This window comes from Poecilia latipinna, unplaced genomic scaffold (assembly GCF_001443285.1).
Source record: "Poecilia latipinna isolate Pla-1442-1.1 unplaced genomic scaffold, P_latipinna-1.0 Scaffold135, whole genome shotgun sequence".
In the NCBI taxonomy this organism is placed as follows: Eukaryota; Metazoa; Chordata; class Actinopteri; order Cyprinodontiformes; family Poeciliidae; genus Poecilia; species Poecilia latipinna.
The window spans coordinates 75,719-102,366 of NW_015112751.1; the positions used below are offsets into that span (position 1 = coordinate 75,719).

Below are 26,648 nucleotides of genomic sequence, written 5' to 3' on the forward strand. Positions count from 1 at the left end.
TATTTATGAAATATTCCTCTCATTAACTGGAATGTACATTCACAAGTCGGATCAGTTTCAGTAAAGCACTGCATTCAAATAAACTGTTAGAGCTTTGCCTAGTTTCATTATGCATGCAAATAGCTGCATCGTGCATTATCTATACTGACCTACTTACGAAACCAGAAGTTACATACACCTTTCTCACTATCTGAAGTCTCACTATCTGATCAAGCTTCTCTTGTTTTATGTCAGTTACAGTTCACATCTTTTTTTCTGTTTGCTAAATGTTACAGTAATGAGAAATAGAAAGTAGCATATATTTATTTATTAATGTCTTTAAAATTTAAATTTTATGACGTAATGCCTACTAGCTTATTAAGCATGCCTGTCTTTAACACTAAACGTCTAGTTAAACTTTTCAAATCTAAAAATTGATTTGATGTTGTTGAAGTTAGGTGAGCTCCTCATAGATATTTCAAGCAGAAATGTAGATGTTTCCCAATTTGTTATTCCATGACCCTGGAACAAATCTTTCTTGAAAATGAGAATTTATTTTCTCAACAAAGTTTATTCTGTTCAAATAAACGTCAAATTAGAAATGAAACTTGGAACTAATTTATTCTCAAAGAGTAGTAAAAAAAATATATATATATATAAAATCTATGCTTGAAATTGCTGATAGCCTCCAGGCAGTTTCATCTGTGGTATGCATTATTACAGACCCAGATCAGATACAGATCTGACTTACAGATGTAGGCTACTTTAATTTGTTTCTAATGATTCGCGACACTGCATCTGCATGTTGCTCTGTTAGTTTGATTACGTTCGTGGTTAATGCACTTTCCGAAATCAAAAATGCATTTGTTACTAAAGCCATGCTTTCTTCATGAGAATGAAAACAATCTTAGCAATCATTTAAGAAAAGCTAAACATGCCAATTTTTGACAGGAACTGCTACTAACGTTAGCCTCTTTAGCGCTCATTGGATAGCAAGTCACAATCTTATCACAGAACATCTAGTTCTTATCTTGTCACTCTGTTACGTTTCTCTTTTCTACAAGTATCTAAATGATGCCACACAAACATTTCAAACGAGGTGGAGCCTTTTCCAACTGAGCGTCTGTCGGCCTGACTGTCAAAACAACAGGGCAACAAAAAAAAAGTCTCAAACATAAACGCAGAGTGCCAGCCTCAAAGCACTCAGTATCATATCCAGTGTAATGTTAGCTTAAATTTATTTCACTATTATTAGTGAAATATTGTGGCATGATATCGTTTTACATAACTATTCTTATAGTCACAGATTTCTGGCATTTTGGGTCTTTTTTTTTTCATCCTTACATGTATAATGTCTTCCACCATTGAATTGAACATAAACAGAGTAACACTGCATTCTCACACTGCCGCTATGAAATGATTGTCAAATTTGCTGCTATGCGACTCAAACGAAGCATCAAATCAAAGTAGTTTTTGAAGACTTTGTATCATTTTGGTCGATAATATGTCTCATCTCTAGCTCAAACATCACAGAACCTCATTACCTCTATGCCTATAACCAAAATAAAGGTAACTCTACATCATGGCATGGGATTGCAATGTTCATTATTATGCAGTCATTAGTTTGATTCTCAAAAAGTCTGCCTGCTACACTGATGATATGCAAAGTTTATTGAACAAGAAAAAATGCAACATCAAAACTGCAGTAACTAATCTCTACTTTGAGCCTAATTCTCACAGACGTCCTGTGGCGACCCTCCAGAAAGCTATCGGGTTTATTTTTACCTCTCACTGTGTGCATCTTATGGCTGCTGCAGCATGCAACCGCACAGGAATGCTCAAGCGTTTATGTGCAGAGTGGATTTCGTTTGGTGTTTAAAAAGCAATAAAATGGCAAATTCTAGCTGAGGTCCAGTTTATCTCAGTGTTTAGACATACAGCATTTCCTTAGCGTTACATTACGCTGATTGAATTATTCCTTTCTTTTTCTTCCAGTCTGGTAGGTAATGTTTGATGCTCTGATGCCAGCGCTGACATATGGCCAAATGGATTTTGAGTTGGAGCTTTAAAACATACCACCTGCCCAAACAGATTTGGTCAGGCAGAATGAAGCTTTGGAGACAAAAAAAAAAAAAAAAAAAAAAAAAAAAAAAAAAAAAACTAAAGTTAAAATTAACAAGTTGTTGAAACCTGGAGCAGTAATAATCTCATTTAATTTTTCCCTGCAGCTGAATTTAGGTTGATCATCCTTTTGTGCTCGAAAATGAGTCATACAGGACACTGCACTGTGGCTACAGTACAGTGAATTACAGTGCAGTAAAACATTAGGCCCACCATTACTAATCATGATGACAGTCCTAATTCTCTGAGCTGAAGGCGTTTTGTGGTCATCCTGTTACAAACTATCAAAGCTTAGTTTTACCATTCAACGGCTGTAGCCATGAGATAAGTTAACGCTCTCTGCTGGAATGCTAATACTTACCAGCGCTAAGGGACGGGAATGAATTATTTCATTATTATGTCTCAAACGTCTGAGAATTTGAAGGAGGAAAGGGAAGGATGGAGGGCTAACAAAAGAGAGACGTAGAGGAAAAGGAAAATGTAAAGATGTAGATTGAGAGCAAAAAAAAAAGTAGCAAGACAGAGAGAGTCACAAGAAAAACAAATCAGGCAGATATTAGGCTTTCTGCCGCACTTTATATCAACCTCTCTTCCATTTACAGGAATTCTCTCACCAGGACTGTGGTGAGAAAGGCAGTCATGAGTGGAGAAGTCATTTTATTTTCCAGTTTGAGACATACAGAAGACAGATATCCGGAGGGCTTTTCTCAGATTGGTACATTTGAAGCTATGAGCTCAGGAATGCCACGAGGTAATATTGGAAAATAATAACCGTACAGATGTATTTTACAGCTTTGAAATGAAAACTGCCCAGGCTGAATCTGAAAACATGTGACCTTTTGGAGAATTTCTGCCCTAGTTTTACATACCCAGTGCCTTCACTGGAGGGAGCAGGCAGGGGGTGCGAGAAAGGAGTGTACAAGATCACAAAGTGAAACACACTTTTATGACCTTTAAAATAGAAATCCTCAAAAAAAATGAACAGAAAATTTAGCTTTCGGATCTCGGAAGCTGAGTTTGGAGGCTGCTTAATTATTTTATGTTCAGCTTAATACATGCTCATATTCTAACGCCTGCGGTTGCCCACTTGGTAGCTATTGCGAGCAAAACCAAATTGCTTATAAGTGCATGACAAATCAGTGGAGGGAAAAGCACAAAGGTGTGAGCCAGATCAAAATGCATGGGATGACATTCAGCTGACGCATGATGCAGCGTGTCTAAGATGCTTCTGACGATACTGCCTTTTACTCAGCTTTCATCCTGTCCCAGGTATAGATGCAGGGACACAGTTTCCAATAACAGCTTTAGCCAGCTGCCTATCTGTCCCTTACAGATCAACTTATTACCGCCATAAATGCTCAGCATGCTGCTGTCTGGGGATGGACTCGTAATCCCTCCAAAGACCAGGGTTTTATCACAACTAAATCTGCTTCACACACACAAACACATGCAGACAAGGCATACATCAGGAAAACCGGCATGGATACGCAAAAAAGACACACAAACACATGACAACAAGCTCGCCTGTTAGCGACACAGACACGCATGCAAGAACGGGGATTTTTATCACAGACAAATCTGTTGCTGTCTGCCGGTTAAGAGATTATTAGGCAGTGATTTTGGGGTACAAACATGCAGGGGTGTTATTAACAGCTGAACACTGGCTGACTTTCTGAAGTCCAAGTAGTGTTAGGTGATATCATTAAAGCTGTACCCTAATGCTGTAATGGGTGGTGTTGTAAAAATGGCATTAAGATTAAGCAAATAATTGTGTTGGCAGTGTTTATATGCGACACAATTCTTTTTTAATGACATTTTCTTCTCCTGAAAAGTAAACAAGGTTCATGATGTGTCTGGGTGAAGTAGACAGTCTTCAGTCAAGCACTGTGTTGTTGGCCCCAAATGAAATTACATATGTCACAAGTAACTTAATATCCAGAGCCGTATAAGATTCATGCAACTAGGGAGATGCTGTCATTATTGTGTAGATTATGGGAAAATAATAGTTCACAAAATTATTCCAGACACAAAAAGCATATTGGTAACAAAGATGGTGAGACGCCAGCTTCAGTGATGTAAGATCCAAACGTATGGCAAACTGAGCACCATGTTAGAAAACATAATTTATTGTACACTTCTTTTAAGCTTAGTTAGTTTTTCTTCACTTGGTGTTTAGGGTTAGGATAATAACTATTATGTAATGATCAATTAAAGAGAGCAATTTGTCTTGAAAATGTAAAATATAACACAGATTGACATATTGAAATCCCAGTCTGTTGTAGGAGAGCATGAGACCTGATTGTGTCAGTGCTCTTCTCTCCATGCATGCTTTAGTTACGTTCCTAACTAAAACGTACATCGCTTCGGCGCGCAGACACATCAAGCTTCCCGGAGTGTGAAGACAGCTGCTTTGTTTTGAGTTTGTGAAGTCACTTAAGCCTGCGCCGGAGTTAAAGGTTACCTTTACAACTTTCGGGTTTTATTCTTAAAAATGCTTACATTGCAAAGTAGGGCTGTTTATTCTTCCACATTATGAATAATTCAGGGAGAGAAGGCGAAGTGACAAGACAGGTGCAGGCTTTATCCTTTTTCTATCCTTCTTTAAAAAATCCTCTGTAAATTTGTGTCACCTTTCCTCGTTCCCCGGGAGGAAATTCCTGAGGCAGCTGGAAAGTAATGTTTCTCTAACCTGTCTCAGCTCTCAGTCACAACACAGCCTAGTGCAACTAAAGCAAAAGAGCCACAACTGCTCTTTTGTAAAAGTATATTACATTTTTTTTTTCAAATGAAGATCTGATTAAAGCATGCTGATGTGTAAAACCCCCCCAAAAAACAGTATTCCTTCAATTTTCTAAGTATACTCTGACAGCATTTTTGATAATTAATAAACATCAAATAAAAAAAAAACATCAAATAAATGTAGCAATTAATTATTTCATGAGGTGATAAGAATGACTAAAGTTTTAATCAAAAACAATGATTGATTGTGCGAACAGAGCCTATGCTTTGATTCCAGTGGCATAAAAGTTACACTTGGGATTCTTTGCTTTAATTGTGCCTTTTTTTTCCCAGCTGTCTTCACTTAATAAATAATTGTAAGACAAAGGAACCGCTTTCCCAAATAACTTAAATTAAGTTTATTTTAAAATTGACATTGTAATGTTGAAATCTGTGAAGCGAGTTCACACACCACAATTTGAGATTGAATCTGCATAACAGACAATCTCCTAGGATCAATAACCTGCTTATACTGGTTCAGAAACACAGAGAGCATTGAAAATTATGCTCGGTATAACGGTATATGTAAATAATATTGATTGTTAAACTTCAAATGTGAATTCTGCTTTTTTCTTTTTATTCAGATTCCACAGTTGGTATGAATGTCGAAACCATAATTAGTCTTGGTTGTTACTATGACTAAAGTAACATTTTGTTGTTATTATTGGGGCTTAGAATATTTATCTTTGAACGCGTTCAAAGATAAATATTCTTGTGGGTTCTCGTGAATTAGTCCTCACTGGTACCATGAACTCATGAACTCCGGTTGGATGGATTGGGCCATTGATAGTGAAGGGCGAAAAAAAAAAAAAAAAAAAAGTACACTCTTCAGTCCCATTTCTGGTTCTTGTCTAGTTCCCCGACTACGGCTGTATTAAATGTTTCTCTTTTGTCAGCATCACATATTCCATCTATTTTATGCAAACTTCACCTGAAGTTTGTGGAAGAGCCTATGCTGTCTCTCAAACGCCAAAAGTTACCCCAGCCCATCAGGTTTATTTAGACAGTTTGTTCTGTTGCATCAGCAATTTGATTATTCTGTCATGATCCAGAGCTTGGTACCATTCACACATTCACTTCCTGTCAGCAAAGTAACATCACTGCCTGGCTGCCTCATAAACCTCCAGGCGGATCAAACAGGTCTCTGCCGTTTGTGCAGAGACCTGGCTATAAACTGACTGAACCACCTGAACCATCCCAAGAGACCCAGTTTGATCCTTGAGAGGCAGCCCTACCTGGACCTGAAGTAGGGATCAAGTGCAGGTAGTGTTTTTTTACATGTCTGTGCCATCTTGCACACTTTTGCTGCATTCGAGATGATAGTGTTTAAAATGCAGATGGTGTTTGAGAGCAACCTGACTTACAGTGTGTCAGATGGGAAAGAATTTGTGTGCTTGGTTTTTTCACTGTTTCCTTGAAGTGATGTTCATAAAAAAGTTTTAGATGTTCACCTGTATAACAATACCAACCTATAAACAAGAATGAATTTTTTGTCTGAAGTGTTCTTGTGAAACAAATAACTCTTTATAAGTTTACTGGTTCACTTCCAACTTGACTCTCACCTTTGATCATGAAATATTGATCCTGATCCTGATTGTGAGATGTTGGATAGAATAAGCTTCCTCTGTTGGTTGGCTTATCTACCTCACTGCTCTCTTGTGAGAGAGGCTTGACTGATAGTCCCACCCACCAGATCACATCTGCATGTTTAACAACATGTGGCAATGATCACCCTACTGTTACCAACTCAGCGACTTTCTTGCTATATTATTTAGTGACATTTCAGACAAAAAAAAGAAAAAAAAAATTGGTATCAGTCACAATCGGAATCGGCAGGTCATGTGCGATCAGACAGAAAATTGCAATTGGTGCACCCATAGCATTAAGCATATACAATTGACTTGTAAGTTACATCTGCTATCATACTCATTTTGCAGATAACATACTGCATGATGATGAAGAGCCTAATGGAACAGTGACTCCTTAGTTAAAAATACAATTTATAGGTAGAAATATCAAGTATAGGAATTAAAGTAAGTATGGAAGTATCAGTGACCCATATAAATGATGAATGTTAAACTTTAGATTTCCTGCAGGCAGTTAACACCTTGGATAGCCTTCTATAATTTGACATGAGGACATCTACTTTGACATGATTTTCCGCTCCATAGTGAGACATAAGCTGAGAGACCAGAAATAGGTGGAATATGTTGCCCTAATAACGTAGTTATGCATTTCCAAGTTGGATGCGTCTTGGAGTGTGGACTCAGGTGGATACATGGCCAATTTACTGTAAAACAGCACCGCACTCAGCAGCTAGCTTGTTGTTTCTGCCAGCCGTCATCCGTCACTTATACTAAATTGTCCCATTTGTGTAAGGTTAAAAAAAAAAAAAAGAAAATCCTCATTTCAGGTTTAAGTTAATGCTTGTAGAGACAACATAATAGTACAGAAAATATGTTTTGGTCATCTCTGTTGGGTAGCTTAATAAGGCCATGTTTTGCCCTGCTCTAATTATTATACATCTTATCAATATGCATAATCTCTTAGGTATTTTATGCTGTGCTGTGTTGCCAGTGCTGAAACCAAGGTCGAACTCAAGCTACTTTTAAGTGTCCTTGGTTAGTAAAATTAGATTCTGAGGCAAACATAGTCAAGTGTGTGTGTGCATGTGTGTGTGCGAGAGAGACACTGGCAAGGATGAAAATGATGCCACACACATATATACACACACTTTCTCTGCAACCACTTAGAGTGTTTTGAATACAGCCTGTGGCAGTGTTCCCAGCATCCCACCTTAAAACCACATTCTCTTATAAGGACCAACCATGGAAACCTAAGTGATATGCACTAACCGATTCCTTCTCAGCTTTTGCGGTGGAGGCTTTATTTTTAGCTGAGAAATGAGCTGAGTAAGTATGAATCATGCTTTTAATAATATATTAATCAGTCATCCTACACAGTTTGGCTGGCAAGTAGTGTTAGCTTGCAGATATCTTTTACAGGCTTGAACTTCATACTTGGATATCAACAAACACTAGGTGAATTATTAATTATCTTATTTAGAGAAGAAACCAAGAGGCCCATGGAAACTTGGTAGCAACAAGTTACCAGTTCCATAACTCTGTTGATATGGCCGCTATCAGTTGTAATCTGGCCTTTATGGAAGAATGGCCAGAGAATGCCATTACTGAAACTTTGCCATATCCCAATTAGTGGACACAGCAAATATATGGAAGAATGTGTTCTTGTCAGATGAGATCAACATTTAACCTTTGTTTATGTGTTCAAATGGCCTAGTCAAAGTCCAGATCAAAATGTATTTTAGTATCTATTGCAAGACTTGACAACTGATTTTCACAGATACTTCCTACCTAATCTGACTGACCTTGGGCTATTTTACAACAAGTAGGCCAATGGTTGTTAGTCTGTCTTGTTCTATAACTTAGAATCCTGAGAAAATATCTTAAAGGTTGTTGATCTAACATGAGAAAACCTAAAACTGGTTCAAGGCATAGGAATACATTTGTAAAGCACTCTAAGTAGCCACAAAGCAACCTATCAGACCTGCCTACCAGCCAAAAATTAAATCCTGAATCCCTTAAATCTTCTTGCACATTATGTTAATCCTCGGGGACCATTTAGGCGTCTTTTCAGTCGGGCTTGGTTGATAACCCACTTGCAGCCTCGACAGTATGCAGATGCCCGAGTGCACAAGTGTTTCATGCATATCAGTGTCTCGGTGTTCATCTGGGAGCCTCTCGTTCTGCGGCCGTTGATGTTTGTTGTGCGTCTGTTGGTCTCCGAGGTGTTGTTGTTGTTTGCATGCAGATAAACAGAGATGGCTTCGCCGGTCACGCGCTAAGCTCTCTCATGTCCTCAGCAGTGTGTGTGGTAATGAGAGCTGCTGACACAGTAAACTCTGGCCACTCAGACATAAAGATGTTTGGCTTGAAAACATCAAGCCACAAGGACACTTGTAAATGGGTGTTCACAACCTTTTCTTGTTCTGCTGTGCTGCATGCTATCTCTTTGAAACCACCGATAATTAATTCTGCCTTCTTTCCCCGTTGCCCTTTGCTTTTTTCCCTGACAGATTTTCTCTATCAGCCACAAGCACACAATGAGATGCTACCTCCTCTACAGTTCACCGCCAGTTCACTTTGCCTCATGCTGACAGAAACGATGGTGGACAGAAATGCAAATTTGACAGAGACAACAATGCCTGGCTCAAATGTTTCTACAACTTGAAAAACCAATTTGCATACTCTTGAAAGTGCAGTTCCAGACTTTTAGATGTAGGTTTGTCTGCAACTGATGATATGCTGTCACTTTGTGCTGATTCATCTGTCCCTGGAGCATCGAAGGAGTCTAAAAATATTCCGGCAGACCTTGTGGAAAAAAAAAACAAAACTCATCTCAATTGTCGACAAAGTGGCATCTCTGTTTTTATCAAACCCAACTACTGTACGTTCTGGGACAGTTAGATTCATTCCGTTTGTAGTGTCTTTGTAACAAGCATTAATCCAGCAAAGTTGGTGGCTCTGTGCAGTCTCTTTTTTTTTTTTTACAGCAGAAGGCTGGTGGCTGACTTTGACAGGCTGGTTTATTGCAGTTTCAGTGAGCAGGCTAAAGAGAATGTAGTGCAAAGACAACTTGTCCTTGTCATGTGGAGTACGTCTTTTTACTTTTGGACTGTGCCCTTCGACAAGAATCTGAGAAACCATGCTGAGTTATTCAGTCTTCGTCAGTCTCGGTGTACGCCTCTCTCATCATCTCAAGCTCTCACTCACACACCCTGCTTGCACTTGCTTCCCTGTTACTTTTTCCTCTTTCTGTCTCCCCTCCAGTTACACTTTGACTTTGTCTTCTCTTTTGCCTCCCACTGCTTGTCTCTTTCTTAGCAGATCGCAGTCTTTCAGAGTTAGCATTCTAAGTTTCCTCACACCAATGCTGCCCGTCTGTCACAGTCGGGATGCCTGTCTTTCTTTTTCCCCCCTTCTTATTCTCTTTTTCTCTTGATCCCTTGTCTTTCCAGTTGGTTGGCTATACCCCTTATCTCTTTCTGTGCAGAACTTTTCTTTTTTTGTATTTTGCCACAGCACTACCAGAAACTTCAATGTAAAAGTAGAAAGCAGAAGAAAAAAAATGCATTGGTCAACGTTTGCAAAATAAATCTAAAAAGTGTGATGTCCAGATGTATTCTACACACTTTACTCTGATGCCTCTAAAGAAATCTTGCTCATATGGAAGATGAGCAGAACAGAAAGGCATTGTTTGCTTATTGCCACAAGTCATGCAGAGGAAACAGAAAGCAGACAAAAGGTCAACAAGTACCACATTTGAACATTTTGGCCTATATGCATAATAGGATGTGTGTAGTATTATACATACTGTATAACTACTCTCAAATAAAGTGGTACTCTCAAGCACTTTATTTGCCAATTAAAAAAATATCGCCCGTCAAAGAAATAATCCACCTTTGTTTTCTGTTTAAGTCTATTTGTAATCCTGAAATAAATATGCAGTAAATATGGAGTGGAAGTGAGTAACCTATTGAACCACTTTTAAGACAGTTTATAGTTTCTAAAGAGCCAAACTCATAAAAAAAATATTTTATAGTGGTCTCGATAAGTACTTCTTCAGGTGTTCTCAAGGTCTTTTAAACAAATTTCTTTAATCATCGCTACTTTTTCGCTCATTTTCTTTTGCAGTCCTGACCATGACTGACCCGGACTATTTAGGCTCATTTCCACTTTAAGAGCCTTCTCCAAGGAACCATGGTAGTTCTCTAGATCACATAAAATCCTATTAGCTACATGGTAACATTCAACATGCTACTCTATGTTCTTTTCACTCACCCACTTTTCTCTCCATGCTCACATAACACTACTATTATTGTTATTTGGTAATAAATTAACTAAATCTAATGAACTGGATCTTTGTCAGACCATGTTTCTCTCTGTCTCCGTAGCTAACGACAAAGAGAGCTTGTTGTCTGCGTCCATATGACTCATTTGCTGACTTCCAGAGTGACGTGGGGTTATTTGATCTCTGTGAGAGTTTGCTGCTTCAGAAGGTTCACCTCCTTGGATTACCACTGACTTCCTCAGACAGCATGATGATGCATTCCTTTCTTATTATACAAAAGTTGTAATCAGACCTATGCATGCTTAGGGTGGTGTGGTGGGAAAATGTGATCATGAAGCTGTATTTTCTGATAAACACACGCTGTATCTGATAAATTGATTACATGCTTTATTGTGATTGGCAATTCAGTACATAGTGCAATGTCTGCTTCTAGTGGATTTTGTAATGCTTGTGACTGCATCAGATTGTTTATGTCTCTCTGCACCCATGTGTGTCTGCCGGTACATCTGTGCTTATGTTTATTTGTTTGTTTACATATCTGCTCATTTGTTTGCTTGCTGCCTTGCAGCATGTGCTCAGTGCATAACATGCGACTCCATCCGGAGTTAGTGAATTTCTTCACGAGTCAGCATTTGCATTGCCTCTTCATTCGACCCAATGGGAATTCTCTCAGGTTTTTTATATTTTTATTTTTGAAACTGAACATGTTTCTTAACGGTCTTAACAACTGGAGCCATTGTTTGAGATTGGGGAGTCATAAAACCCAATTTTCCAGGGAGAAAGGTGGTGTGGGGGGTTTGGGGGGGACATTCTGAAATCCAAATGTTCTTATCTCATGCACTATTAAGCGAGGCAGTCGGGTGTGTGGGTAACATGCTTTAGAGTCCGTCTGTCACTGCCTCAGGGCATGTTGTGCTCACAGACACACATATGCACACACATTAAAAAAAATGCATATTCAGACACACAAATACACACTAACGCACACACACACACCTCCTCTTAGTCACCTAGTCATCTATTAACTCACTCAAACATTCCCACAGCCTCAGGGCTCTTTAGCTCCAGTCCTATACGGCCTTGGTTCAGATCAGAGAGGTCAACTGTGACTCTCGCTTCATTAATCACAACTGTTAGACTGGCCAGTTATTTATGTATATTTCCTGATATGTGCTCACCCTGTAAACAACTTTGTGTTGAGGGTCACAAATAGATCGAAAACTGTCTTTTTGGGCTTTTGACGTAATTTAATGGGGAATAATAAAAAAAAAAAAATGTTTATCAGATGTGACTATTTCATCCTTCGTTGTCGAATCTTTTTGTTCTGGGGTTTCTTTTGGTATTTTTCATCATTTGTTTTTTAGATAGTATGAGTCAGTGGTGGAAGAGATGATCATTTCAGATGAAACCGGTGATTAATCTGGCAGCAAGTGTTCTTAAGTATGAATGCCTCATACCTTTACTCTCTTTTTCCATCAGGGTGAAACACAATGCAGAACCGTTCAGATTCAGAAGTACCGGTTTGCTGCAGCTTTCGGATGTGTCTCTGCTTCAACATACCTGAGTCAAATAACGAGGTCATTAGCAGGACTCTGGAAATCATAAATGCATACTAAGGGGTTAAGCAGTGCAGCCATTTGACTCATATGTGTTGGACCAGGGACACATGCAAAGGTTGCTGGACCTCGAGGCTTGAATTTGAGGACCCCTGAAATAGATTGTGTTTTATGCATTTCCAGACATAAAAAAAAGGAACATATTAGCAAGCGCTGGCCATCAACATTAAACAGAAATCAATGCATTACAAACAAATTGCACACATCTTGCGCTGAACCTAGCAATAAACCTGACTTTGGCATTGTAAGATCAGGCATCGGTTTGTCTCTGTGAAACTGATGCCTCATGCTTTTGCCCTTGGCAAGCTGAGTTGACTCTCTTTTAGAGTTAGCTTTGAAATTACATATGCATGTTTGCCCGCATGAGTGCGCATCAAAGAAAGAGTGAGGATGAATCTCTTTCTGTTAAGATATGATGTGTACACTTCCCGCGTCTTGCACGACTTCAGGCAGAAAACCCAACAGATGACAAATATCAGGTGTTTCTTTAATGAGGAAGGAATATGTTTGTGTGCTACATGAGGGGGAGAGAGCAGGTGAGAGGTGTAGGCCTGTTTGTGTCAGCAGATTTAACCCTGAACAGGAGAGACAGGAAAGGAAGGTTATCTGAACTCACTATTTTTAGCACTCTTGGTAAAAATGTGTGAAACATTTTAGAGTAGTTAACATAACCTTGCATAGCAATCTTTATTACGAGTATCAAGTCAAGCTTGGGAGCAAGAGGGTAGGAACCATTCTGTGATAACTTGATGACAGGGGAAAGAGAAAGATGATGCGCAACACTGTGCACTTGTGGAGCCCAACATGTGGCAACTAAACATCTGTGAATCTGTGCAAAACTGGGGAACATTTGCAAATACCAGAGAAGTGGCTGGTAAGGAAGCGAACTTTTGAAACTATACTGTTGTGGATATTGTTTCCTCTGAGACGTTGCTGCAGCTAGTGCTGCCACAGAGCTAATTGTTTCACAGGGTGTGGCCCAAACAATCCTGATCAGTAGCCATACGTTCCTGGATTTTAAACTGCTAATAGTGTTTGTTTGCTTTTGCTAAATGTTTAAAGTAAACTTTTTATTTCTTATTGGCTCATTGAAAACATAATGCATAAAGGTTTTAGTTCCTACTTATGGCATTATGAAATAATGGGAGTATTTCATTTCAGCAAACTTTGATGGCAATTTTGACTTTGGTCATTGTCCTGCACAGTTTGTTACATTTCATGAGGCTAATGACTCTAATGAGGTTTTTAGGAGTTTGGAAGAGAAACAGGCCTAAAGCATCACCAATATTTAACCTCACTTAAGAGTGAACACAAAGTGCTTTTCCAGAAATACTCAGCTTTCAATTTAAACCAGACCCATCCTGCGAGTTTGTTGGAGAAAAGCCGAGTCTTAGTCAAAGCCCACAGTTCTGGTTCAAGTTCCTGAACAAGTGAATATACACACCTTCACTTATATGCTATGTTCCTTTAACTGTCCTAGTTTGAAAAGTGACAAAGAGAACTTGATCTTTATGTCCCATTATATTTGTCACTCAGCTATCATCTAAAAGTTCAGCAAGAATCAAATTAACCTAAAAATGAATAGATACAGAATGTACATGTATTTCATTTTCATTTAGAAAAAATATTTTAGGTGTCTAAAGTTATGTTTTAACAGAACCAATGTGACCCCTGAATGAATGTCAAATTAAAGGCAGGTTTTTTCTTAAACTTTAACTGTACATTTATAATACTGCAGCAAAAGATTAATTTATTGTTGTGTTTTTCATGTCTTTCTCATGGATACTGACACTACTACTAATAGTAGTAATAGTACTTTGGAGAGCAGCGAAGATCTTTAATCAGTTTTAAACATACCAAAGTCTTTGAAGTATTCATTTATAGTTTCAGATGGTTTCCTATAAACTTTGTGTTTGGTGGACGGTGACAGAAATCGCTCGCACGCGCTTTTGGTGAGCGCAAGTGGCGCAGAGTCCGGCAGACTGTGTGTGAAGTGCGAAGTGAACAGAAGACTGTTTAGCAGCCTCTCACAGCGCTTTGCCAACAGCATGTTGCGTTGGCAGAGGAACTGTCCGTTTTGAACAGCTAGCGGCATTGCTGATCAGATGTGTTTGTGTGTCTTTTTCTCTGTGTGAGTAAAATCACAGTGACTCCTGCTGAGCAGTTCAGTTTGCTAGGAATGCCAAGTTAGGTCTGAGGAAAATGATAGTTAGCATGTCTGCATTAAATGAGTGTTAGCTGTTAAAATATATTGGCATATATATATATATATATATATATATATATATATATATATATATATTTTTTTTTTTTAAGTGTATATTTATTCTCTCCCTTTTCCTAAATAGTAAACATATAGTTTTTGGTCAGATGATCCCAAAATTAAACTTTGCAAAATATGGATAAAGTGTTTGGTGGGATGCTTTTCTTCATCGTGAACCAGAAAGTTAAGAGTCAATGGGAAGACGTAAACTGTTAATTTCAGGGGAAGTCTGGAAAAGAAAAGCTGGTTGGAGGTTGTAAAACACTTGAGGTTGTGATGGGGTTTCAACCCTTTATAGCAGTGACTGTAAACATACATCCACAGCTTCATCTCAATGGTATCGACTGAAGCATCTTAATGCCATGGAGTAGCCCAGTCAAAACATTGGCCAAGGTCACTTTGAGAATATGTGGCAAGACCTGATAATTCTTCACAGACGCTTCTATCCAATCTGCCAAAGCTTTAGGTGTTTTGCAAAGGCAAAAAAGTGTAACTTTCTTGACATAGCCCTTTCACAAAGAAGTTATGAACAGTAAAGTGAGAAAATATGAGGGGTATTAATTGGTTTTGCAAAGTTCTGTATATGATCCCGCTGAAGAAAGTTAGCACACAGGCCTAAGATGGATTCCAGTAACTTGAACAAAATGCTTTAATCTCAGCATGATTTGCATTAATCATGACTCACTCTCATCACAGTTTTGTCTCAGCATCCCATGCTATTTCGATATGACCCAAGAAGCCAGTGTACTCGGTTAATTAAGCCCCAAAGTTGCAATTGCAGCCAAATTTTCAAGTTTAGGGACGTCCCAAGGCTATTGGACATGTTTTTTTCTCTTCACCACAGTCCTCCAAATTTGGATGGGCAGGCCTAATTAGAGGTTCAGCTTGGCTGCATGACGCTGCCTGCACCACAGAGCTCTTATCCAACCATACAGCAGACCACAGGCCTGTCTTGGTGTCTCAGCAGAATTAATGGAGCACAATCTCAAATGCTGATGCACAGAAAAGCTTTAAAAAGAAGAATGTGACACTGGTAATGGCACAGCTCAAACTTTTGCCAGTGTTTTCCTTTTTAAGTAGGGCACCATTATGTACAGAAAATGATTAGAATTGAGAAAATAAAAACAAAATGCTATGAATTTAACTACTTACATGCAGCTAAAACTAAACTTCTGCATCCATTCTTAGATGTATTATAAAAGCTATCCTATAAAATGCCTGAGCCATGTCTGTAGGTGGGTTCCTCAAGTATTTTTATGTGAAGGATTAGCCTCATGGGATGTTTCCTGCCAATAGGAAAAAGCCTGGAGCTGAGCCCATTAAATTGTTTCAAGTTGTGCTCAGGCCCCCTCGCAGTCCAGCAAGCTTTTATGAGAATATATTTCACCGACTCACTGGCACAGCTGAGCAGGGAAATCCTTCTCTTCACGGTCTAGTTGGGATGACTGACTGATGCAAATATGCCGTTGTTGAGTCCAGACACTGACACCATCGTCACACTGACCCCGTTAAAAGAGAGCGCAGGGAGCGGGCAGACAGAGAAAACATGTTCCGAGTCATTTGCTTCATCCATTTATTTTTTGTGACTTAACACGTTCAAACGGTTCCCTAACGCTGTTACGGCGTGCCGTCACGCATGGGCGCTCTGGAAAGACGAGCCATATTTCAAAGTATTTCTGATGCGCTTACAGGACACTTTCTGGGCATGTGAGAAAAAAAGAGATCAGCTTCAGATCACTTCTGATGTACATTGTTTTTATTTCTTTTCTTTAAAGCCATTGCTTGTTTCTCCAGGCTACGGTTTCCTCTTTTGACATAAGATTGCTCTCTGGTTTCCATGGATCTTTTGTGTTTCACAATCTTCCTACTTAAAACTCATTTGCACCCTTTCAAACACAGTTTCGTTTTCAGTTTTACAGTAAACTGATTTTTTTTTTTCTTTTTATACTCTTTAACAAGGATCTGGAAAATCCTCTTGTGGGGCTTTTGTTGTTTAAAAAAAAAAAAAAAAGGTTAATTACTTTTAGTAAATTGTGATGAAAGTGCAGGAAAAGTGAACTGACTGTGATTAAGCTCAGGTAAGAAAAATGTTTGACAATAGACATAAAGGTTAAGGAGCGACAGTCATCAAAGGGGATTCTGTACATGTAGATATGAATCATACCGCATGCCATTAAAGAGAAATGTGGGGCTTAGCGAAAAGCACATGGATCCCTCCAGCCTTCGTCTTCTATAGTAAATCAACAGTTAATACACTAGCTTTAATATTCTATCCATGGTAAAGACTTGGAAAAATGGTGAGCTTAGTTTCAGCTCTGGCTGCTGGTATTTAAATTCTGGATATCCCAGAAATCATGAATCTTTTAGTTTGAATAAACCTATAATTAATCCTTAAAATGTTCAAATAACTCAATTTTAGACTCATCTTTCCAAAGAACATTATTCCAGATGGTGTGCTATTTATCTTCGTTCTCTTTGGAAAACATTAGTCTGGGTTTCACGTTAAAAAAACAACAACAAAAAAACAAAAAAGAAACGTTTCTTCTTTTTAAACTTCTCAAGAAAATGAGAATGTTGCAGTTTGCGTCTGTTTACGCAGATATGCAGCCTCACAACAATAGAAAAGTCTTGTTTGTCTCATGATGACTTTTTACAGTTGTGGAGATTTCTTTTATAGCTTGCTTTTAATGGCCAGTCGTGGGTTTGTTGATAGTTGTGTTGAATGTCTTCCAGTTGTAAACTATTTTCAGCACAGTGGAGTAGATGATTTCAAATTCTTTTGAGACCTCTTTAAAACCTTCACCCAACAATTTTCTGTCTAAAGGCCTCAGAGAGTTCTTTTTGTCTCACCGTGTTAATCTCACTTTAACAGTCAGAAGCTCACCAAGCGAAACGTTCAGTCTTTAAAAGGATAAACCTCCTTCAAACTGTCAAAATGCAAAATGTGTTAACCATATGGACCTGATTAATACCAAGAATCAGGACCATGTAGGTTAAAATGGTCCCTACATTTTTGGGGGGGGAGTTGGGGGGTGGGTTGCTCTTCTTTTAGATGTGTCTTTTCAGGTCCCAGTAGGTCACATCTGTTAGGTGTTTCATGTGAAATCCTCTAAATCAATTTGCCCTCCTGCTTAATCCTACAGATGCACTGGATTCAGTTGGCCATAATATATCCCTCCGATATGGAGTCCTGTATCTGCGTTCGAGGCTCTGCCGCCAGACCCCGGCTCACTGGTTCATCTTCCCCCACTTCCATAAAAATCAACATTTTCTTTGAACTTTGGTGAACCTTAGGGATTTATGTTGGTTTGTTTCTGATTTAAACATACATTCAACTCACTGGGTTGCTGCTGGAGATATATTCCACCATTAATGTTAACTGAAAACTATCTTATTCCCTTAAGTTTTCTCAAAAACAAATGGACTACTGTTATAATGGAATATATATATATATTTTTTTACAGAACAGTCTGTTTTAGAAAACATGGTTTATTTTGAAAATCTTTTTGTTTTTCTTGTTTGCTCATCACTTTTAAAGGACCTCAGTGTTGTTTATTCTTCTCATTCTATAGCTATAGTATTGTAAAAGTGCACATTTTTCCTCCTATGAAATTTATCAACGGTGGACTTTTTTCTTTTATTTGCTGTAATGTGGCCCCCTCCTGCATTTATTACCTTAAAGCTTAGTTTCAGTAATTCATTATATTCAGTAAAAGGTGTGTGCTAGATTCACATAGTTCAGTGAGATCATATTTCATTTAGACTGGTACAGTATTATATTTAGTCTGTTGCATGTGTGGAAACAAATATATACTTATATCTTATGTTCCTTATTGGACTATAAGTTTGGTTGGTAAACTCAGTTTTGATATCATTTTTACACAGATTAGACTTCTTGTATTTATCACTTGTTTTGATCTAATTCCTACCTTATTACTGATCTTTACACTTTTTTTTCCTTGTCAGATTGTTAACATGACTAAATGTTTATGTTATCTGACTTTGGTTTATTGTTTCATTCTTTTTTTTTTAAAGATTGCTTTTCTTATTGTACATTTTGACAGGCGTGTTTGTTTCAGTGCAGTGTTGATGCATTTAAAACAGCAAAAAGGCAGAGAAACAAAATCCAGAGTTGTTGAATTATATAATTAAGAAGACGACACATCTTAAGTAACACACGAATCATAATAATTTTTTTGAATGATATAATTTACGTTTGTAAATATCTTTCTCGTTCCTTTTTTTTTAGTTGCTAAATTAATCATGACAGATGCAGGAGTGCAGCATATTGAAGCAGGTGTCGATCTAAGGATTTATTCTTAATAAACTCTGCTTTCGTCTCACACCAATGGCAAAATGGGATTCCACCCTTATTAATGCAACTAAAAGACAGCTTTCTCCGTCAGCTGTGTAAGGTTATGCTTCTACTGATGGTTGTTTGTATTCCACATGAGCGCTGTTGGCCTTACTGCTCGTTAACCTTTCCTAATACAACCTGCATGTATTAATAACACTCGGTGGTAAAGGTCAATCAATGTGCGCGCGCGCATGTGTGTGTGTGTGGTTGTGTAATTGTTTGTCTCGTGGAATGCTTATGCAACCTAAACATGAGTAGACATAGGAGGCAATACAGGCTTGTAAGTGAAGTGGTGAGCATAAATTGAATTTGCTCTTAATAATTAATGGGGGGAAAGAGGGCTGGTTTATTGCTTTGGAGGGCTTGTGCATCTATTGCTCAACTAAAAAAAAAAAAAAATAAAAATCTTATCAGTGATGATTTCATGTTTAATCTAGTGAATCTCCTGATATTTGTCCTTGCTGCAGACTAAAATACCTCTGCTCTGTTGGATCAAAATGTTAAATATGTTTCTATTTTTAGTGTGCCATTTAGTGTAAGATAAATTATCTTGGGCAGGAGGATAAATTATTGATTTCAGCGCAATGTGACCTTTGATAAGACCCTAATAGTAGTGAATCTGTGTGGTCTGACTGACCGAAGCCGGGTCAAACACCCACTCAATCGCAGTCCGACTGTTCTGGTGCAGCAGCGTGTCAAAATGTGTGTCTGAAAAACGGAGTGCACTCAGTCTAATTTTACATGCTCATGCTGTGCATGCTCATCCTCATGCTGTGCAAAGATAATTGGTGAACTGTAAATGGATGGAGTAATAATTTTAATTTTTCTTTGTGTAAATGCATATCATACACTCAAAAAGTTACAAGAAATGTGATCTAATATACAGCAGATTAAGTAGCTGCTCACATAAAACCTCTTGCTATGAATTGGTGGCTAATGCTGTAATGCCAAAGCAAGGGAGACGTTTTAATCTTTGATGAAGAGATTTTTATTATGTCTTTGTGGTTTGTTCATTTCTGTTCTTCTCTGACAGAAGAGAAAGGGACATGTTGGATAATTGGTCATTCTACATTAAAAGTATTAATATATAGTTTTCTTTAGAGTCTCTGAGAGAGCAGGAAGCTCATTTTGTATTCTCACCATTTTAGCTTGTCTTTATTCCCTCTTAGTAAGATCCACATTCAAATGAAATCTCCCTCCACACCTGGAGCTCTTAATGATCAAGATAGATCAAATGTTTAAAACCTCACAGCTCCATATTCCCCCCCCCCACATGTCCCTTTCTTCTAAGGACAGGTTTACCTGTGGGTCATAAAGTACGTCGTTAGAGAAATGAGAGGAAAAGCCAGGTGTTATCAGCCTCCTCTCTTGTTTGAGCAGCCTCCAGCAGGGCTAATTTTAGGACTTTTAGGACCATGCCTTAAACACAGTGTGACCCTGAGCCAACGCTTTGCCTTTGCTGCCAGTAATGTGGGTTTCTAGGGGACATTCCGTGATCTACTGATATATTCCTACCTCTCTTTTCTCTGTGGTAGTATAGACACAGTTCATGTGATGAGCCAGTGTAGGCAAACACAGCTTAACCCTGTGTTTGCCTTCTGCTTCCGCTTCCCGCTGCAGGTATCCCCGGTCTGGCGCTTTTGTCTGTCTGTATCTCTTTCCTGTCCTCTCACCCCCCCGTCGGTTGAGGGAGAGGACCACTCTTCCTGAGTTCCCCTCTGCTGAAGGTCCCTTCCTGTTAAAAAGGGAGTTCTGCTCTTCACTCTTGATGTCTTCCTGTGTTTGCTCAGGAAGGTGGAGATGAAGACTTGATACAATTCACGGGGCCTTAAAAACGTTTTATTAACATGCATTATATGAATACTTCTGTATTAAACCTAAATTGGGTTAGCTTGTAATTTGATTTAGCTGAAGTGTATGAGAACAGAGTTAAATGTCAATGCTTTTAATATGATTTTAACTGGATTTTGCGTATTATTTCTCCACAGCACCCCGAGATATCACTTATTGTGAACTGATGCTATTTGAATGAATTCAATCAAATTTAGTGTTATGCCATTAAGCTTATTTTTTTTTTCTGTGAAAGTGTGGTTTTATTTCCCTACCCTCCTAAAGTGTAAAATATCCCTCATAGGGATCTCTGTGATCCTAAATCAGATTAAATGGGAGAGCTGTGACTGGCTGCCTATCGATGTTTCCTTTAACACTTCACCAGCTGAAAAATGACTTTCCAATGGCATTTCATTTGCATAAGTATATCATTTAGTTAATGTGATTCCTTGTTCATTTTTTAAGATGATTTGTTATTCACTTTCAGGTATTGAGGATACAAAACAATGTATTGTTACAATTGTTCCATCCAGGAAGCTGAATCCTCAAGTCTCCTTTCCCAGAGTCTATTATTATCATCGCTGCTGTATGGGAAAGTTTTGGAGATTTTGAGTTGCTCCTGGTGCCTAGTAACTCTAAGCATTGTGGTTTAATATTCCTAAGATCCCTTATTAAACTGCTGTTACTTTGAAAAAATATTTTTTGAAGACTTCTAACATTTTTTTCTCTTTGAAAATCGGTGTCGAAATCGTCTAGACAATGTAAGACCATGTAAGAAGACTATGCATCGTAAAATATTGCTCAGAGGTTGCATATATTTCTGCTTTTAAAAAAATGAAAAGTGTGACCCTTTGTGATTCATTCTCAGTGGACGTATATGCATATGATAGTATGACATGCATTACATTTGGTAAGTGCATAAATGATTCACTTGACCTAAGATTGTCCTCCAAACAAACGCTGGGACCCATAAACTTCATCTGGTTTTAAAATGGCCCTCTTTACTTGTGCAGATCCGTGCCTCTGGAGTGTCGGGGCTCTGCAACATGCACACAAAGTTCAGCTTTCATTTAATTGCAGCTCACCAAAGACCCAATTTTGAGTCCCAATCCATGTTTAAGAAAAACAGCCGACACAAGCCACTGCGGATGAACATTTCATGTTTTTTCCTCGGTGTGTGATTTCCAATCTGACTGAGGCATGATAACGGCGACATTGCTGTTACTCATTCCTTCAGATCCTCTGCCTCCATCTCTCCTAATCAGATTTCTCTGGTTGGGTTATTTATCATCGCCAGCTCTGACTGTGAGTGATGCTTGGCTAATGGGTTTAGCATTCAAATCTGCTGGCTTGATGCGACAGAATCCCAACAAGGGTTGTCATTCCTGTGGCAGCAGCAGCTTCACAGTGGCGTGAATAAGAGGAAAATAACATGATGGAATTTGCATTTGTGTCATGTTTTTTTAAGTATTTGGTTCAATTTATATTGATTTTATAGGTGCTGTAGTAAAATTGGGACACAGGGAAAAGAAGGGAGGAAGAGGAAAAAAGGGAAACTGAAAATAAGTGACGAAACTAGAGGAAAAAGAGGGGAATATGAAAGAAAACAGGATAAAAAGAGTAATAAGGAATCTAAACAGAAGAAATGAAAATACAGAGCCTAGAAAATCAGGAGAAACTAGAAGTAAAGAAGAAAAGACAGTAGGAAGGGAAATGGGACAGAAAGTTTAGTGAAAATAAAGAATAAAAGACCAAAGAAATGAAGGAAAGTAAAAATTGTAAGGGGAAAGAAGGGAGGAAATGAGGAGAGAAAGAAAAATCCCAAAGAAGGAACAGTTAAAATTATAATAGAGTATAGGGAAAAAAATCAGATCAATAGGGAAAAAATAGGTAGCAAAGAAGAAAATAGATGGAAGAAAGAGGGAATAAACCAACAAGATAGCTAATTATTTAAAAAAAATAAGGGTATAAAAGAAACAATGAGATGACATAAAAGGAAGGTAAGAAAGAAAAAGGGGAAACAAGAAAATGAATAAAGAATAGAAGAATGGGGGAGTATAAAAAAGAGCAATTAAAGGTAAAAAACACAAAGGTTTAGAAAAAAAGAACAGCGCAAAAGAAGATCAATGAAGAAAAGAAGGAAGCAGGAAAGGGAGAGAAGGAAAACAAGGGAAATAGAAAACAAAATACTTTCAGAATAATATACTTACCAGTGCATCAGTCTAACTTGCCGTCTAATGACCTTTAATTTTTTTTTTTTTTTTTTAAACAAAACAGAAAACAGAAACATCACTCTTCGGATGATTGAGAGGGAAAAAAAAAAAATCCAGCCAAACGAGAACGACTCCTACAAGGTGACGAGCTCGCTCTCATAACCAAGACAATATGCTGTTGAATGACATCTATGGTTATGAGACTAATTATAAGTCATAAAACAACAGCTGGGAAAAACTCTGTCTTCCGTCTCTTTTTCCTGGCTGCACCTGCTCTGCGCTGCAGCAATATATGGAATTGCTGTTGTCTAACAGGTCTGGGTGTCTCTCTGTTTGCTATAATCTGCAGTAATGACAGAACTGCAAATTACAAGACAGCTGCTAGTCAGGCTTCACTTCTCTCCCCCCACCTCGTGATGTGTGTGGTTGAGCGTCAGGTGTATCATTTTCAAATGTTCCATCTAGGACTGTAAATTAACAGCGAGCCGTGATAACGAGACAACGTGCGTGCACGCGCGAGCTTGGGTGCGTGATTGCGCGAGCGTGTTCGGCTGCGGGACCCTTCAGTCTTTACTGCTCAGCCACCTGCTTCATGTAAATGGCTCTCCACGTGTGGATGAAAAACTTTATGTGGCCCACGAGAAGCATTGTGGGACAACTTTACTGCATCACCTGATCACTCATTAGTACCCTGATTTTATATATATATATATATACATAGCAACGCTATGGCAGGAAAAGGGAGGAAAGGTTTAGGTATTTGGCAACACGACTTTGTATGAATTTGTGCGATGTGGGCTTCCTTGGCAAAAATGTTCAGACATGTCTGGACTTGAACAAACACTTAAACAGTTGTAGACCTAGTTCATCAGGATTTGTGTCCCCAGGCGGGGGAAATAAAAAAAATAAAATAAAAAAAAGACTAACCGGTGTTACAAGTGCGTCTCAAAGCACATTTGTAGAACCTGCTGTCTCTTAAAAGCTGAGTAAACGGGTGCTGTGGTGGCGCAGGGGCAAAGTGTGACCCACGTGGCATTAGTCGCAGGTTCGTTTCCCGGCCTGGCGACATTTGCTGCATGTCTTCCCCTGCTCTTATTGCCCTCTGTCCTGTTGAACTACTTTCAAATAAAAGCCGCTAGAGCCAACAGAAACTTAAAGAGAAAAAGCCGAGTGAACGGGTTAATCAAGTTGTGAATCACTTTCAAGGAAAAGATGTTATCATCACAAAGGTGTGTCTGTTTGATTGTCTTTAGTGATGATCCAAGATATGAATGCCATCTCTGGCTGAAAAGCAAAATCATTTCTGATGTTTCCTTGTCTCAACTTGTGTAGCTGTTACCTTTTAACCCAGGCATTCCTCTCTGAAAAATCCAAATTCTTGTCTCTGTGTCTGATTGCTCTACAGCACCTTCCCATCTAAGAAAAAATAAATAAATTCAATAAACACTTATAACAAGTAGGTTAATAGATCCTTGAGTCGGCGCATCTTTTGGAGTTGGTGGCAGGTGGAAGTGCTTGTTTGGTTGAACGCGTGCGTCTACGCAGCACGTCCCAGCGTGACTTCTCGTCTCCCACTTAGCTTTGTAATTACCTTTCCCCGCTATGACTGTTAATTGGAGTTGGGTGAAATCGCTTGTGCGTACATGCAGAAGCACAGATTAACATGAGCAAACTCAAACTGCGCAACAGAGAAGGGGACGAAACCCGTGCAGTAGGTGGTTGTGACCAAATTGTGGCTCCACAGTGACACAGTAGATCTGATCACTATATATCTGAAACACTTTCTGTCCCAGAGACAAGAAAGTGACGCTCTCAAAAGCTCTTATCTCAGGTGCAGCGCACTGAATATAACATATAGCTTTTACTTTTCACTCAGACTCACAGGGAAGATTAATTTGATCATGAAAAAAATGGGTTTAACTTATCTTATTGCTGTTGTATTTTATATATATATCTTTGAACTTCTGGTACCAATTTCAGACCACTTTGGTTTCACTTTAACCCTCTGATGTGTAAGTGGGTCCTTTTTGACCCGGTGACTTTTCATTATCTTCGTAATGAAAAGTTTTCATCACTTCATATTCCAGGTATTCCTCAACAAACATGTTATTGACATCATGCAATTCAAATTGTTAATTTACCTTTTATACATTTTAAGAAATAGCATGTTTTATGTTACTACCCCATTCTGCCATGAGTGGGTCCAAAATGACCTGCATTCATTTTCTATGGAATTTAATGGGAATCTTTGTTTCTTACCAACTGTGACCGTCAGGAAAACAGTTTTTGTGAACCAAACACACTGAGACCTAAATGTCACCCCTGATTATCTTTATTTTTTACCTCACAAATGTGTTTGTGTGTGTCAATCGTGAGTACTGTGACAGTGTTCTTGTCACAAATCAACATATTAGCCTTCTTCAAAGTTAGTCAACACTAGTTGTCTAACCAACTAGCTAACATTACCACCTATACTTTATTGTGCATGTGTATTATTTGTGTGTGTGTCTGACATCCTGGATAAGAAAACCAAGAGAGAGAGTGTGTTGAATGACATACAAAACCTGTTGATCAATGTGTTCAAGGTTCTTTCTTTTATCATCTCAATAAATAAAATAAAAATTCATAGCTATAGAAATAAATGCATAAATAAATGAGCCAGAAAAGTACAGAGTGCCTTCTTTGGGTCGGGTAGGATATCCTGCCCCAAGAGGAGGAGTTCAAGTATCTCAGGATCTTGTTCACCAATGAGGGAAAAATGGAGCAGGAGATCGACAGGCGGATTGGTGCAGCATCTGAAGTGAAGTAGGCGGTGTACCGCTCTGTCGTGGTGAAGAGGGAGCGGAGTCAAAAAGCGAAGCTCTTGATTTACCGGTTGATCTACGTTCCTACCTTCATCTGTGGTCATGAGCTTTGGGTCATGTCTGAAAGAACGAGATCACGGATACAAGCGCCCGAAATTAGTTTTCCCCATAGGGTGTCTGGGCTCTCGCTTAGAGATAGGATGAGAAGCTCAGATATCCAGGAAGGACCCATAGTAGAGCCAGAGGAGCGACTGGTTAGGATGCCTTGTGGACGCCTCTCAAGGTGAAATGTTCTGAGGACAATCCACCGGGAGGAGACCCAGGGAAGACCCAGGACACGCTGGAGGGACAATGTTTCTCAGCTGGCCTGGGAACGCCTTGGGATTTCCTTTGGAGGAGCTGGAACAAGTGGTTGTGGAGAGGGAAGTCTGGGCCTCCTTACTTAGGCTGACCCCGCGACCCAACCCCGGATAAGCGAAATAAGATAGATGGATGGATGGATGGATGCTCACTCACATGCGTGATACACACAGCATAATAGAATACAGGCAGTAATGTTAGCTAGTTTGGTTAGCTAGCTAGTTTCAAGAAATGTGCTCTTTCGTAACCCCCCCATACCCACACACACACCCACACACATATAATGGATGTTAACATTGTCCATTACTGACATTTCATCATTGTTGTTGTAAAATTGCTGCTGTCATTTTGTTTTAAAAATGTTCTACAAATTGTCACAAATGTTCTATAAATTGTTCTAAAATGCTTAAAAAAGTGAAAAATGAAAATAATTCAAACATGAAATAACTCTTGTAT

At 38.7% G+C, this 26,648-nt stretch overlaps 1 long non-coding RNA gene across 3 annotated transcripts in view; it reads left to right on the forward strand.

The window, feature by feature from the left end:
• LOC106945232 (uncharacterized) overlaps positions 1-26,648 on the forward strand; it is a 116,567-nt gene that overhangs the window by 10,566 nt on the left and 79,353 nt on the right. Inside the window, exon 1 of one of the 3 annotated variants that reach the window (XR_001424514.1) lies at positions 12,882-13,239. The exons of the other annotated variants lie outside the window; for them this stretch is intronic. This is a non-coding gene — a long non-coding RNA (uncharacterized LOC106945232). Of the gene's footprint in view, positions 1-12,881; positions 13,240-26,648 lie in introns of those variants that run through there. 3 annotated transcript variants of the gene reach the window in all.